Source organism: Benincasa hispida, chromosome 7 (assembly GCF_027475165.1).
Source record: "Benincasa hispida cultivar pf3 chromosome 7, pf3_genome.v1.1, whole genome shotgun sequence".
Classification (NCBI taxonomy): domain Eukaryota; kingdom Viridiplantae; phylum Streptophyta; class Magnoliopsida; order Cucurbitales; family Cucurbitaceae; genus Benincasa; species Benincasa hispida.
Window position 1 is genome coordinate 46,732,597 of NC_143484.1, and position 17,838 is coordinate 46,750,434.

The following is a 17,838-nucleotide window of genomic DNA, read 5'->3' on the forward strand; positions in this document are numbered from 1 at the left end:
TCTCCGCCATGATCATATTGTAGTGTTTTTATCTTTTTACCTAACAAGTTTTCAACCTCAGTCTTATATTCCTCAAACCTTTCAAATGCTTTAGACTTGTGTTACATTAGGTAGAGATACCCATATCTTGAATAATCATCTATAAAAGAGATGAATACCCTCCTCTTGCTTTTATATTCATCGGATCACAGAGGTCTGAATATATAAGTTATAAGACATCTTTGGCTCTATAACCTTTTCTAAGATCATTTTGACATCTTGTCTTCAAGGCATGATTCACATACATGTAAAGAATTTTCTTCTAAACTATTTAGAAGTCCATTTTTCATCAATCTCTCCATCCTACTGAGATTAATGTGATCTAACCTTAGATGCCGAAGGTGGATATTTTCTTTAGGAGAAAACCTTAGCCTCTTAGCAGTTGCTGTCGTTCTGAACATTTCAGTATTTAGGATAGCATTTTTAACTAACGACCTTAGTACATATAAGTTACTTTCTTTTGAAGCAAATCCTATCTCCATTTCATTTTTTAAAATAAACACTTTACTTCCAGAGAAGGAGAGAGAATAATTTTGCTCAATCAAACAAGAAACAAATATTAAATTTCTTTTCATACTAGGAACTATATATACGTCATCTAATAACATATAAAGTAACTTAAACCTGCCTACGGCAACAGCTGAAACGACCTCACCAGTACCAAGTCAAAGAGTCATCTCCCCAACTTCCAATTGTCTCCAGGAATTAAATCCTTGATAAGAAGAACATACATGATTAATAACCCTGAATCAACTATCCAGTCAGAATCATTATTCTCTACTAAGCACGACTCCATGACAAGTAAATCAGATATACTGTTATTGGATCTCTTCCTATTCTGGAGAGTAGTGGGATCAACTTGAACACCTTTAGTATGAACTCCAAGTTTTTTCTCCGAGGTCAAACCTCTTTGATAAACTTCGTTAGAGTTAGTAACTTTTACCTCCTCTATTTGTCCCTTGATATTCAATATGAACCGGAGTTCAAATAGGGAGCTAACATTACTGGTTTCGTCTATATCAACCCATCCTGCTTGAATTGTTAGGACACTCGCTCAAATAACTCTTGCATTGATTGCATGATCTGAAGTGTAGTGACCATGCTCTCAAATCTTTCGGCCAAGGCATCAGATATGCTAGCCTTCGTCTACCTTTTGTATGCATTACGAACATTTCGTGTTGCATCAAGAGTTAGAACTGGAGGACATTCCTTAGTCAAGATGAAGTTAAGGTCATTAACCATGAACATAGTTTTAACCGATTCTTTCTAAGTCATGTAATTGAATTCAGTCAATATTTCAGCATTAAGAAGGTTCATTGAAGCGCTAGTTATTTTTGCTGATACAAAACAAATTACTTATTTTATACACTTATGCAAAAATTCACTTTAATCCAATAAGTATAGCAAAACTAATTATTAACCCAACATTATTTCATTTTGCAATGATGCTTGAGTGATTTAGGACAAAAAGCCATTGAAGGATGGTCAGTCACCCCTTCCCTAAATTGAGACACTTTTTAATCAATCATTACACCAGAATAACTCTTATTCCTATAATGATTAGTCACTATTGATCTGGTCAAGAAATCATTAACTTACTTAACAATTTCTTGTAAGTGTGACCCTTCATTTTAGACCTTAGAGTCCTATCGTAATGAGCCAACCGAAGGGAAAAACCGATTGGGTAAAAACTAAAGCGATCCTATCCATAAACCATTTTTGAAGTTTGCCCCTGAGATTGACCTAATGCACAAACCATCTAAAGGAGGACGCTCCCAGGGCACCTCAAGGTCATGCAAGAAGGTCTCATGATGAAAGCCAATGAAGGAGGCTATAGGACATGTTGACACATATCCTTCTCCCACTTACTATAAACACTCTCTCCATTCACCTTGATATTGACCCATACAAACACTATACGAAGGGGGACGCTCCCAGGGTGCCTCGAGGCCAAGTATGAGTCTCACGATGTGAACTTTTAGGGAGAACGTGAGTGAAAAAAATTTATATATCGTATATATTTTTTTTCCTTCCCAATGAATATTTTAAAAAAATGGGTTTATTAACTTAGTAAAAATCGACTAATTAATTTTAACTAAGTCTTTATTAATTTGCTCAATATACGCTCATATTGAATATTTCAATAATATGTGACTTCATTTTTTAAACTTTTTAACGAAGTCATCACTTATTGCATGCTTATAAAATATTTGCCCAATTCACCTTCTAGGTCAGTTCCCAGGTAGAGGTGTTCTATTTCTGTCAGCTTAAATACCTCAGTCTAGACAAAACTTTCCTTAGACAAAGGTCTCTTATGAACAATTATTCTATAAATTAATCTCTTACTGAAATTCATTTTAATCCTATTAAAACGAATTAAAAGATGAACCTATTTTTAATCTCATTAGAAATGTGTTTAACATATGTTTAGGTGAATTAATTTTAAACCATTTAAAAATTAAATTGGACCTATGTTTGCATGCAACTCTTTATTATAGATTTTAATTCAATTTCATTATACTTATAACCATTATAAAATAATGAAAAATAAAATTTATAATTGCATTCAAAGACATTGATTAAATATAACATTTATATTTATCTAAGTAATGTTATGCTGAATACAAAATTTATCTTAATTAAAAAAAATATAACACTTATATCTAACAATTATTAAGCACATATGTCCATCATGTCATCATATATTATAACTATTATAATCTAGTATGATGCATGAACATGCTTAATGACCATACATCTAAAGAAATATAACACTCATACTAAGATGCATGAGCATGCTAATTTAATCATGCATCCCAAAAATATAACACTTACATTTTGATATGATGCATGAACATGTTTATCCTAAGGTGGGATTTTGAATCTAAATGACATACTTTATGCACCATTCAAAAATAATTTAAATCAACATCTCATGCATAATTAAATTAACAAAATAGCAAAGTTGACTAGTTATTGGTATTCCTAGAACATAAAATAAAATCCAAAACCCTATATTTTAGAAAATCCTAAAAGAAAATGGAAAAAGACACAAAAAAAAAAAAAAACTGCTTCTGTTCAGTGGTGACGACGGATAAATCAAGGCTCAAAACGAAGGTCGAACTGTTCAAAACGAGATCCTAGTGTTGGTTTACAGAAATATGCAGCAGAAGAAGACAGAATTATTAAGCATTCTAATTCCTCAATTTTGACATCAAAATATGCATATTCATAGGGTATTAAGAGGGTTTCAACATATGCCTTTGAAGATCCTCTTCAAACACGAATTTGAGCTACAATCTTCTCCAATTGAAGTCGTGGATCACCAAAAGATCTTCTCTACTATTCTCAACCTTAAATTTGAGTGGTGGAATTCACGATTGGGCTAAATTTGTGAAGGTTTTGGTGTGGGTTTGAAGAGAGAGAAAAACATTTTTCTGCAGAAACTAGTTTTCACTAGCCTCCTCTTTCTTTCAATCTCAAAATTGAAGAGTTTTATCATTCCCTTTCATGCAGGCACTCAAGAGACTAGCTGATGTTACTTCAAATGCATGGAAATTGGCAATGTGTGTGAATTGAAAGAATCCACCTCCTACTTAGAGAAGTTTAGATGTTTCCACTAACAACTTAATTTTCAATTTCAATTTTTCATTTTAATTAATTTCAAAATTAACTAAAATCTAATTTAATTAATTCTAAATTAATCAAATCAAAATTTCAAAATCCAATTTCTCAAATTGAAAATTAATTTGATTTTAATTAATTAAACATATTTAATTAATTAATTAATAATTAATATCAAATATTAAATTAATCACACCTAATTTATCAAATATAATTATACAAATCTTAATTTGAATTTAAACTATTCAAATTCAAACCTTCAATTTGAACACTTCACATTGATATCATTCCAAATTCACTCAATTTACTAATTCAAGGTGTTTATGTTTTATGAGCTAGAAGAGGGATCTTATGGACCTATAAATCATGAGCTCCAATGATTTGAGATTATTGGTTAAAACTCTTTAGACAGAATTAATCAACAATCGCTGTCACACCCCGCCCCGAGCCCACACTTCTGAGCCCGAGGAGAGGCATGAGGGACTGCAGATATCACCCTTTTGTGATACCTACTATCCAACTAAACCTTTTTACTATACTCAGTAAACTTTAAGTCAAGGAGATAACAACAACTAATTAAGTAGGCTCATTTTATTACAACTATGGAATATTTATACAACTCCAAGACTTAACTACTAAGTTTACAACAACCACTCTTAAAACCCTCCGGAAGTGTAACTGTAACTTGTGGCAGACCTTGACCTTAGCAGCACCCTGGAACTCCTCAACCTCCGCTACCGGGGGGGTAGGAGGGGGGGAGACATAAAACATTGAAAGCGTGAGCTACAAAGCTCAGTGAGTGGTGGTTTTATACAAACATAAGTTTGATTACATAAATTCATTTTTGGGAAAACAATTCCACAATCAACAACAATCACATAACAAAATGTAATTTCCCCAGCTTGTCAACTGGATACCCCTAACATGATCATGTATTTCCCGAGTACTCCCATACATACCCAAAACAATTTACAAACAAATCCTTTGGAAACCTCCTTAGTACCCCAATATCCCGTCGAATGTGCACATTGACTAAATCCTGCTAGCTATGCTTAGGTATCTTGGCTATATTCTCCCACTAGTGAAGCTGACTAATCCCGTCAGTTATACTGACTAATCCCACCAAGTACCTTTTTCAAGCATGCTAACTAAATCCCGGGTACTATTTTAGTTTCCAGCACAATCACACAAGCAATATCTCAACAAGCATAATGACAATTAATTCCAGACAAACACATTTCCCAATCATGCCAAATTCCACACATTACCTATATATATAGAAATAAACATACAATTAGTAGAATAATATAACCACTCACCTTGTTTGTTTAAGAACTTTCCTTTCCGAAGTTCCTTAGGTTTCCTTAGTTTCCTTTTTGAACCCTAAATTCCATATTCAATTATAAGCTTAGATTACTCATAGTTCCAAATCTTATTTTAAGATAACTTCTTCTGTAAATATGTTCTAAATTGTCTTGGGAATCTTACCCTAAAATATTAGCTTAGAAAACCTCGTGGTTTGGCCGGAATCATCAAAATATCAAGACTGGCCCAAGCTTGCTCGACAGCTCGACCCTTCTGTCTTTTCCTCACTCTCCATCTTGATTCCTTAGATCTTCTTCTCTTGCAGCCCTACCCTGAAAACTAGACTCTCTCAACTTTCAGGTGGCTTTGAAATCACTCTAAACACACGAGTAGTTTGGGAGAACTCCTCGTCCCAGGTTGATGCTACTTCCAGACCTTCCTATTCGACAGCATCTCCTCTTCTTGGAACCTATTGACCAACGCATGGTTTTGCTATCAACGCATGCATTCCTTCATCAACGCATAGTTTCCTCACAGTAGCCATCATACAATCTTCCTAATGACCTTTGAAGAGAATTTGAGTTATGCTTTAAAGAGAAATCCTTGGCCCTATTTATAGGCGTCCAAAATCTCCCCAAGGCCGCACCTCTTACTTAGTCGCATGTCCAAGTGTCTTTTTCCCACACTATTAACTCAACCTTCATGCCATCTCAATCCAAGGTGTCTCCTTCTTCCTTAACCAACACATAATGCTCAAATTTGCATGTCTTCCTATGCATCCACCTTACTTGCTTGAAGCCCAAGATTTCTCTCCAACAAGCCACATGTCCGGATGATTTGGCATCACCATTGGTGCATTCCACACCCTTATGGTCACAAGCTATCTTGGCCGATCACTCCCTCATATGGCCTATGCGTCAATCTAACCATGTGTCCATCCAACCTCAAATGCGTCCATCCAACCTCAAATGGCACTCCAATTGGCGCAACAAACCTATGTCCGGACACCACCCATTAGCGCATGCGCCAATCCCATCTTGACGCCCTTGAGGTGTCTTTTTAACCTCAAAGTAACACCTTTCAAGCCATTTCCGCCTAGCACCTTGCCCCATATGCGACCTACTAACCTCGATTGTGCCATGTCTAGTTAACGCAACCTTACCTTGTGCATCCAATTGACGCAACTTGGTCACATATGCTAGATGCTTGCAAGGCTCATCCTAACCTCAAATTACTTGGTCATGCATGTCCCTTGGCCACATATCCTTCTCTTTCGCATGGCTTACCTTTGGCCTATGCGCTCAACTAGGATTATGACCAACACTCTTCCAACGCATACTATTAGCCTTGTCCTATGCGCCCACATGCCCTCAGATGTCCTTAGAACATAGCACATCATCAACGCATAATAACCTTTGGTCAGGCTAAGTCTCAACTCAATGTCTCATGGTATATCTTATCATCGCCTAGCCTCTTGCTAATGCATCCCCTATGACCAACGCATGTATGTCCTTGTTGCTTGTCAACGTCCTTAGTTTCTTGATCAAGACCAATGCATACTGACCTTATAAGCCTTATGTACCGCCAACCTTAGCAATGCAGAGGCATTTCACCATGTGTCCACCATGGATTGTCCTATCGCCTAGCTCATCATCCAACACACAGCCCATCGCATAGCACACAACCTACCGCACAGCTCTTGCTCATCGTGCAGATCTTGCATCTATCGCTTAGCTATCGCGTCCATCACTTAGTGTTGGTGCCTCATCGTCTAATGCATCCGTCTATCACTTAACGCCATCGCCTAGCGTCCGTGTCTATCGCACAACGCTCATCGCTTAGTATTTCGTCTATCATGTAGCACTGACGCCCATCATTTAGCAAAGCACGGCTATTGTCCAGTGCTGATGCCGATCGTGCAGTGCCAATGCCCCATCACATAGCACTATCGCCCATCGCATAGCGCCATTGTTTAGCGCGACTCTCCGCATCATCTAATGCCACACGATCGCCTACCGCATCGCTTAGCTCTGCGCATTTCTACATGATCTATCTACCGCATTGTTTAGCTCCGCGCATTGCTACACGATCATCCAACGCCCGCCTACACGATCACCTACCTCACCGTGTAGCGTCGCTCACTTACTAGTTGCTAAACGATCGTCCAGCGTGCAACTCTAATGCCTAGTGCCCATGTCTGCACAACTTGAGGTTGCCGCATGCTTTGCTAACCTCTCAAGACATTGGCTGCCACATGATGGTCCACGCATAGCCTTTCCTCTTGGCCATTCTTTGACTTCCCTCAATGCCCAAATAACCTCTTAAATGAGCATGTCCAATGCATGGCACCACACCAACGCTTAGCACAAGACCAATGCATTGTCAAATACTTTTTTCTAGCTTCCAACGCATGGTTCTTTTTGGCTTCATACTTAAAATTCCACTAGTAAAGGCTCATCTCCAAATTACTCAAGGATTTAACTCATACTTAGTTAATTCCCTTAACCACCTACTTAAGTAGGGAAACAAAAATCTGGGTTTCACAATCGTTGACTATCGAGTCACACCACTATAATTCAATAGTTGCACTCTCCTCACTATAGATATATTTGTGTTCACTTAATTTTACCATAATTAGTAAGTCGACCCTTCACAGGTTATTCATAATAACAGCTGGGTCAAATGCTATTTTACCCTCGAAATTACGTCTTGCTCCTTAAGTTCCACTGATTCTCTAATGAACAATTGATTTATGATCCAATCACTAAACCAGATCCCTCTCGGGCCAATGAGAGTGTGGGGCACCTTGTTCAAGACTTAGATTTAACACTTAAGAGAACAACCTTCTTCCGATCCCTAAATTGGGTAAGCGTGAATTCCATCTTGCATCCTATGTCCCCAGCTATCTACCTGGTCTTACCCCTGAAATGAGAGGCTTATTTAGCTGGTGTTGTTGAGCCAACCCTCACCCATGAAAATCTAATAATAATCTCGAATAAATAGGAGTTCATAGTTAGCTCAGAATTAAGATCAAGTTACCTAGGTCGTCTAAGTAAAATAGTCACTCTTAAAAAGTAAGCAATGTTATAAAGTAAGAGTGACTTATTTCTTGGTCCGATCTTACGCAAACTCATTGAATAGGATGCCCCCACTCCTCATGTCAATACATGAACGAATCAGGTTCACTTCATGTATAGCACCTTACAACATATTGTAACAACTAGAGAGTAGGTCGCATTCGATAGTATTAACAGGTCGCATCCGATAGTGTTGCCAGAATAAGGTACCCAATCTTATTCATATACTATAGATCATTTTGGCTATTTACTCGAACTTGATCCATGTTTATGTCTCCACATAAAGTTCAAGTATTCATATAATAGTCATGGATATAGTTTATTGGATTTAGTCTTTACAAGTGCAATTTACAAAATCAATAATAACTTTTTTGAAGAAATGTTGAATAACATCTTTATTGATAATAGAAAATGTTTAACTTTACAAAATGCGAGTTTTTAGACATAAAACCCAATACCTAGGTGTCCTAATCATACTCCAAATTTCAACAGGATCCAACGATTAGAACTCTAGTTATCAACAAATTTGTAAATGTCGTCCCTAAAAAATCGAACTGCACTGCAAATTGTTTCCATTCGTTTTTTCTTGTTTTGCCTTTGTTTTTCCGGGTTCTTTTCACAACAACTCTTTGCCATGAAAGACAAAAAATTACAGACTCGGTTTACAGTAAAAAAAAAAACCCATAAACGCTGGGTTTTACATTGATCTCATCAATTAAAACTGTAAATCTAAATGCCAAAAGCCTAAACATTCAACCTACAGACCACAATCAAAATCACATATATCTCATGCATATATTTTAAAAGCAATCCACTAGTATATTATGATTTTATTTCTAAAAAACCAAATATAAAAATTGCCAAATTAAACTCTGATACCAATTGAATGGATCGAATCCCAAGCGGAAGCGTGTAATCGCCTTGTAATTTTGTTTTCAATTTTACATAAACAAATTACGGTATGAAAATAATAACATAATGGATAAACAATCAATATTAGCATGCATTTAAGAAAAGAAAAGGAAGGGCTAAACCTTACCTTTGTGAATGTGTGGTCTCCAAGACATGGAAGAGGAAGAAGAAGTAGTAGAGAAAAGAAGAGAGATTTTGAGAAAGTAGTAGGAGACTAGAATTCAGAATTTTCAATTCAACCGTGACACAAACATGGGCTATGAAGACCTATTTATAGAGGGGAGGGGTGACCCCCTTCTCTTTGTTAGAGTAGGATAACATGCAACGGAAGTATCAAGGATCCATAAGCATTCAAATTCACTAATTTTGGCAGAAATTAAAGCATGCTCATCTAAATAAGAGGGTTTTGGATCATACCTTTGTAGAACTCTTCAAGAACTTGATCAAACAGCAACAGTCTTCACCAATGATCACTGTGAACCACCTCAAGATCTTCCCCAATATCCTCTTGGAGCTTTAGATCTAGTTTTGGGACTCAAGAATATCTTGAAACAATGTAAAACAGAGAAAAGCTCATAGTAGCACACTTCCGAAGAATCCTTTCTTCCAGTTGAAATTTTCTCTCAAACTTTTTGTGTAATGCATGTCTTCAAATCACTCCATTCTTCTTTATTTATTGTAGATGAACATGTAAAGAAGAGATGTGCATGTCTTGCAGCTCATGCTTGGAGTTTAATGAAGAAGAGGAAGTGGGCTTTGTGTGAGCATGAAGAAGATGATAATGGAAAACCATGCTTTTCCATTTTGTGCATGCAAGAAATTTTCCAATTTTATCTTTAAAACCAAAATCTTGATTTTAAAATTCAATTTTGATTTTAAAAACTGAAAAAATCTAATTTCTAAAATTAATTTCATAAATTAATTTAATATTAATTTTTGCACAAAACTATCTTCATATATTTAAATCATATTTATATATATATATATATATATTCTCCTATTCCGTTTAATTTTAATTTGAACGTTTCAAATTAATTCCTCAAGCTACTCTAAAGCTTAACCATTTACGAGCTAGTAGGGGGACCTCACGGACCTACAAATCATAGGCTCCAACGATTAGAAATTAGTCGGCTAAACTCATTAGTCTGATCTAACCCCCATTTGTTAACTAATGGGACACTCCACTATAGCCCATAGTTGAACTCCCTTCACTGTAGATATATTATGTTCACTTTATAACCATAATCAGTTAGTCGATCCTTCACTGGTTGTTCGTAATCAAAGCTAGGTCAAAATTACCGTTTTACCCATGTGAATACATCTTGTTCCTTAAGTTCGTATTGACCCTCTAATGAATAATTATGATTCATAATCTCTATGAATCAAATCATTTCTCTATCATGAGAAGGCGGGGCCCCGATTGTTCAAGACCTGGAATCAGTACTTAAGAGAACAACCTATATGCTAACCCTAAATCGGGTAGGAGTGAATTCTATCTTAAAGGCTATGTCCTCAACTATTCATTTGGTCTTATCCCCAAAATGGTAAGCTTATTGAGCAGTGTTGTTGGACTACTCTCACCGTTTGCAGATCAAAGGATAATCTTAAACAAACAGGAGTTCAAAGCTAGCTCGGGATTAAGATCGAGTTAACCTAGGTTATTTGATAAATGAAATAGTTAGTTTTAACAGTAAACGGTCGTTATAAAGAAAATTGACTATTTTTGTGGTCCAGTCTATATGCAAACTCATTGCATAGGATGTTTCCACTCACATGTCTCAACATGAACGATTTGTGGATCACATCATTTGCAGCACTTTACAACTTCTTGTAACAACTACATAGTGGGCTGCATCCAATAGTGTTACCAGGATGAGATACCCAATTTCATCCATATACTTATTAGACCATTTCGGCTATATACTATTAACTTGATCCTGTTTATGTCACTACATAAAGTTACAATATTCAGACTATAACCAAGGATATGTTTATTGGATTTTCATAATAAGATGCAAAATCAATAAGTCAATATTGTTGATAAATAGAATGTTTAACACGAACTACGAGTTCTAGGACATTCCTAACACTCTTAGTCTTTCTTATTCATACTCTTGTTTTAATTTAATTAAATAAATTTTATTTTATTAATTAGTCCAATAATTAAATAACCATATATATTAAATCCAATTTACTATATACATATATAATAATAAAAAATAAATAAACATCACATGTTCATTTATCTCTACTTCTAAAAAATTAGTTAATTAATTAACTATTAATTAATAAATTAAATGACTATATTAAGTCAAATTTAATATAGAATGAATCAACATATAATTATCACATATATGTGTATATCTCTTTAATATTTGAAACTTATTCAAATATTTTTCTCTCTTAATTATAGATTACATCTATAATTAACCATATTATATTAATCTCATTTAATGGTTTGAATTGTTCATCTATAATTAAACATATTATATTAATCTCGTTAATATGCAATTTATTTGAACAATTCAAACCATTCCTCTTATATATTTTTTAGTGAGCTAACAAGGGGATCTTATGGACCTATAGATTAGAAGCTCCAATGATATAAGATTAATTAATTAAATTAATCAATTTTCATTAACTACCGATCAATTCACTAAAGACCAATAGCTGCACTCTTCCCATTGTAGATTTATTTCTGTGTCCACGGATATCAATAACGAGTCGACCCTTCACATATTGCTCATAACTATAGCTGGGTCAAAATACCATTTTAATCCTGTAATTATATCTAAGTTCTTAAATGTCATTGATCCCTCTAATGAACAAACAGTTTATAGTTCATCTATAAACTAACATCTCTCAAACCAGTGAGAGGTTGGGGCCTCAATGTTCAAGACCTATAATCAGTTATTAAAGGAGTAATTTATCTACTATTCCTAAGGTCAGGAAAGGAATGAATTCCATTTTGTGTAGTTGTATTCCTAGCTCCCTACTCGGACAAGTCTCCAAAATGGTAGGCTTGTTGAGTTGGCTAACAAGGCCACCCCCACTCATACAAATCAAAGGATTATCCTCATAGATAGAAGTTCAGAACTCACTCAGGATTAAGGTCAAGTCACCTATGGTCATCCTAGTGAAATGTAAGTCTCTTCTAGCAATGGTGTTATATAAAGAGACTATTCATTTCGTGATTTGGTCTTATACAAACTCATTGTATAGAATACCCTTGCTCGCATGTCTCCACATGAACGACCAGGATCAGATCATTTGTAGCACTTTACAACAATTATAACATCTACAAAGCAGGTCGTATTCATAGTGTCACCAGGATAAGGTATCCAACCTTATCCATCTACTATAGACCGTTTAGGTTATCACTTAAACGTGATCCTCATATATGTCTCCACATACTTTTTAAGTTTCATAAAATAACCTTGGATTTTAGTTTATTGAATTTATATAATGCAGACTAAACATTAATAAAATATTCTTATTTTATTACATATATAATTTATCTTTACAAACTATAAGATACACTCGATTTAGGACATTAACTCCAATGGGTTTTTGATTATACATGGACTATCATGGTTGAATTGATGGTAGATATTAAAAAAAAAAGATCAAATTCCACTCTAGCAGTTTCATGTGTGAACAGTTATTTAGCTCTTATTTTTATTTATTTTATGAAGGTAAATGATGATCTGATCGGAGATATAGCCTAATTCGTGGAAAGGTATAATCATGAGTCACCAAATTGAATTAAATTATGTTGGAAAGAAATTTTTAGAGAGATTATATTTTGATTCCTAGTTTTTAGATTACAGGGATATTTGAAATTAGAAAATTTGTCATTTCAAATTAAAAAGAAAAATTAAGAAAAAGATGAAAAGTAGATATTTGGGAGAATAATTTGAGAAAATAATGACCCAAGTAATTAAGCACTATTTTTCAAAATGATTTGAGAAATTTGGTGAGAATATATTGTATTTTCATTCGTAATTAGTAAATTGATTTATGTTAATTGTCTTATGTGCTTGTGATAGAGTTTTGGAATATGTGGTATTTGTAACATGATATTGGGTCTTGTGGTTAATTGTCACTATCATTTTAGATGTTGATGACAGTGATCTCTTGAATACACATCAAATTTTGGTTAAGTTTTGGGTTACCCATATTGTTTTGATGTTGAAATTGGGTTTTACACACTCTCAAGGTGCTTTCTGATAAGATTAAAATTATTTGGCATTTTTTTTTTTTTTTTTTTTTTTTTTTTTTTTTTTTTTTAAGGTTTGGGGTCTTTGTTGAGAATTTTGGATACCTACTAAGTGTCGCTTAACTTTTGTTTTAATTTTGATTTTTGGAGGTTGGATTAGAAGGTCTAAAGTTGCTGTTCATTAGAGTTAAAGGTTGATTTTGGTGATATAGTTGTTGGATCGTGTTTATTTTGAAGCTTCGAAGACATTCGAGTTAAGTTGTAGTTGGAATTGTGTCCTAAATGTTGGATTTAATTTCAATTTATGTTTTTGGATTTATTTAGGATTCAAGGTTTTACGAAGTTAAATTGCTAGCTATTTAGACTTAATTTAAAGATAAGTGATTTACTACCTGTCCGTCTTCGAACCAAAGTTGGTGTTAAGATTGTGATTGCACCGAAAGTATGATTCTATTTTGATGAGTTGAATTGCTATAACTTTTTATAGTTGGACCGTTGAGGGTGTTCTAGAAACATGTGCTAATGTTACAAAAAATATGATATTGTGTGAAGGTTGTGTTGTATTTGATTAATAAATGAACTATTAAGTCTATTTTAGAAACTCATGAGATATGTTACTATGTTTATTATAACATGTATGTTGCATGTTGGATTGATGGTAGCTGTAAGTACCCCTATCGAACCGTGTTCATCCCCTAGGTACGTTTCAGGTCTTAATGGGATCATCACCTAGGATTATATTGTTGTGTCTCTTTGGAGTCACTTCCTATAAAAGCGTGCCTTCGGGTTCACCCCTTATGCCTATGTCTATGCCTATTTTAGGATGCAAACCTTTGTCTTGATAGGGATATTAATCTGTAAATCTAGTGGGCCCAGTTGTGGGTCACTTACTGGGTATTTTTTTACACTCACTCTTCTATCTATATTTATTTTTAGGTAAAGGAAAGGACAAACCGAGGAATGACAAGAGTAATCCATGACCTCCTTGGGCCTTGGGACTTGACAGTGCTTCTGCAAATGTTTTTCTTATGTTTGCAAGTTTTAACTTTATAATTAAACCTTTAAATTCTTTGAATATTTCATTCAGTTTTTAAATTAAAGTTATGGGTACCTCGAACAAAGATTTATTATTATTTTTTATAGTTTTATAATAAAATTTTATTTTATTCTTTCAACTTAGTCAAATTTTGTGAAAAATCAGTTTTAAGATTTATGCATGCATATAGTAGCGGTCCGATTTCCATTCTAAAAAGTCGGGTCATTACAGTTGGTATTAGAGATAAAGTTTTTAGGTTTTATAGACTGACTTACATCGTAAGTCCAGAATATCCTTATGGCTCATCAACGGATTCTTCGTCATCGCCAAGTACGTCCAAGTAGTAAAAGTATCATGAAAAGTTTTACATAAAGAAAAGTTGTTCAGTTTAATATCACAAGTTATGTTACTACTTGGTAATGTCTTTATGGAATATAATATGAGATGATTATTCAGTTATGACTTCTAAGAAATTGATGGATGGTAAAAATTACTTAACACCATCTTATCTTATGAAAGGCTTGGTAAGCAAGAAGAGATAGTTTAAAGATCTTTAAACCTGATGAACTATGTAGTGTGATGATATGGTAGTGTAGATAGTAAAGGATGTATCTATCAAAGTTAGAGAATAAAGTAGTCCAGATGAGAATTCACTAAGGAACGATGATATGTTTTGGCATTAGGTAATGAAGTTGGTGGTAGAATGAATAAATCTCCCTCACTAGGCCCGCACTCAAGTATAAGGCTACAGTAGATTTATAAAGAAGAAAGAGAGGAAGAAGAGACTATAGCTCTAGATATTAAAGTAAAAATGTTTCAAGAGAAATTTCGAAAGGACTAATAGGTCATGATCATTTTTTTTGTAGTGTTGGAGATTGGTGGGTTGAGTAAGATGTTGTGCTTTGATTTTTCGTGTAACGTATCTAAAAGGAAGAAGAATTACTAGTTGGAGTTGTTGGCTCTTGATTAAAGCTTTGATAAGTTATCAGTACTCTTGTGATGTTTAAGGTAGATGGACTAAATAGGTTACCTTGGGTTTTTTTCATGTGCTATGCCCTAAAGGGTTGGAATGGTTCAAGTTGAAAAGTAAGTGGACTTAAGGTGAAGAATATTTTCATAAAAGTACCTAGTTTAATTGATGTGATTAAAAACAAAAGTTATAATTTGAAAAGTACCTAAGACTTGAAGTGGAAAAAAAAAGTTAAGGAGAGATAATCGAAAGTGAAGTTCTTAATAACAAATATTGTCCAATACGGAATGTACTATGAGTTTGCATTGCGATTTTATTATGAATAATAGGAGTATGGGTGCATAAGGAAGTCATTCCAATGTAAAACACATGTCAAGCATGAAACTAAGGTTGTGGATAGATGGAAAAAAAAAAAGTGGATTTGAGAAGTTATGGAATTGTAAAAGGTTGAATTCAAGATACCTCAAAGGAATTGTAAATGTCTTTGTTGTGATGAAAGGACTCAAATTTAATTAGAAATACTAAGAGGGAGGATATTGGAGTTTAAAAGCAATGTTAACTTGTGCAGGATACTCTCTTCTAAAGTTTGAAGTTTGAAATTGAATTGTAGATTATTATAGATAATCACACGACTTGCTTGGTATAGAGATTATATTTCACTTGGATAATGGAAAGCACACCTTAAAGATTGTTGGCCTCCACAAAGATAAGTGTGAAGAAAACAATAGTATTTAAGAGAAGTTTTATTATATTGGGAAGATAAAGGAAATTCATATTTTGAGATCAAAGACTAAGTCTGGTTTGACTTTCTAAGTTAAGAGTTGGATGTTTACGAGCGTTTGGGTTTGACTTGACCTGTCTTTACTTTGGAAATTTGGAGACGTCATTTAAAAGGAGAGAAGGTATAGAACTTTATGGGTAACAAAAGTTTGAAGTACTTATTCACTTAGATTGATGAAGCAAGCCTAAAACCAAATGATAAGGTGAGAACTAAGTATCAAAAGCTTTTTCAAGATTTGAACTTCCGATGATGAAAGTTCTAAAGGTGGGAAGAATGTAACATCCCGAGTTTCAAATAAATTAGGGTTAATTATTTTAAATTGTTAGGCTTTAATTTCCTTTAGTTTTTGGATTTTGGAGTCCACCTAAAACAATGAGAAGATAATTAATTTTATGTGGTTTTAGATTAATTCAAATATTTGGAAGGATTTAATTTGTATCAAATTGATGGATTTTATGCCCTTTAATTTTGGGTTTTGGAGTCTAAATTGAGGTATTTGAGAAGTTAAGGCCAGTTTGGTAACCATTTCGTTTTTCGTTTTTTGTTTTTGTATTAAGCCTATTTCCTCCTAATTTCTTACCATGATTTGAATCTTTTATAAGTACAATTGTTTAATTATTTGCCAAATTTTTAACAAAAACAAATGTTAAAAAGGTACTCTTTTTAGTTTTCAAATTTTGGCTTGGTTTTTTAAACCATTGATAGAATGTAGATAACAAAGGAAGAATTTAAAGGTGGAAGTAGTGTCTATAAGCTTAATTTTTTTTTTTTTAGAAAATGAAATGGTTATCAAACATGGCCTAATTGATTTATTAATTTGATAGAATCTTTGGAGATTTTGCAGATATTGTGATAAAATATTTTATTTATCTTTTGAAAATTTGAAAAAATCGAAAGAATTGGGACATTTGAAATTAAAGGAGAGTGAAAAGGGACAGAAAATCAGAGAGAAAGATAACAATTCGATTTTTCAGCGATAGCTTCTACAAAATTATCGATTACTGAAGTTTGAACCGTTAGATTAAGTCGATGTTTGGTCAATCTATTTGGGACACATAGGGTCTCGGTTTGAATGGTTAAATCGTTGTTTGAAGCTCTGTTTTGTGCGTAATGGCTGCTAAATAGAATTTGTAAAACTGGAAACCCCCTTCTCTCCCACTCTCGCAAACCCTCCTCATGCAAGGCCCTCACTACCAGCCGCTAGCCTTAAAAATTTGCGATGTTCGATAACAGTGCCCGTCGCCGCTACCGTTGCTAGTGCCATTTTTTGTCCGATGATATTTTGGGTAAGTTATTTGGTGTTTTATGGATTTTCTTGGATGATCTTGAATAACCATCAAATTTTAGTTATGTTTTTGGTTACCCATATTTTTTTATGTTGAAATTGAAGGGTTGAAATCCCTAACACAGCGGAAGAATAACATAGAACCATACTCGAAATTAATTTGGAAAACAGAAATACTAGTATACTGGCAAAATTATACAGAATAAACCTATTCTATAAACCCTAGGTTAAACATGTTTAAAAGAACTAGAGAAGGATTTTCTTTACTCATTTTCGTTAAAGACTCAGGATGGAATCAATTCTCTAATTGATCACAAACACCACAAAATGGCTACCCTCCTATTCTTTGAGAACTTGAAGTCGAAGCTTGTGGAAACCAATCTTGAAAAAGGGAAAAATAATCACATTAATTTTGTGATGTTGCAGAGAGAATCAGAGAGAAGATTTTTTTTTTTTTTCACAGAACCTTTCTGTTAAAGCCTCCATTTTTTCCCTTTTGCAAGTCTAATAGGCGTGAGAGAAGAACGTGGGTAGAGATTCATGTTTAGATAACTCCCTTCCCACGTAAGGGAGTTATTAGGTTTTATTTA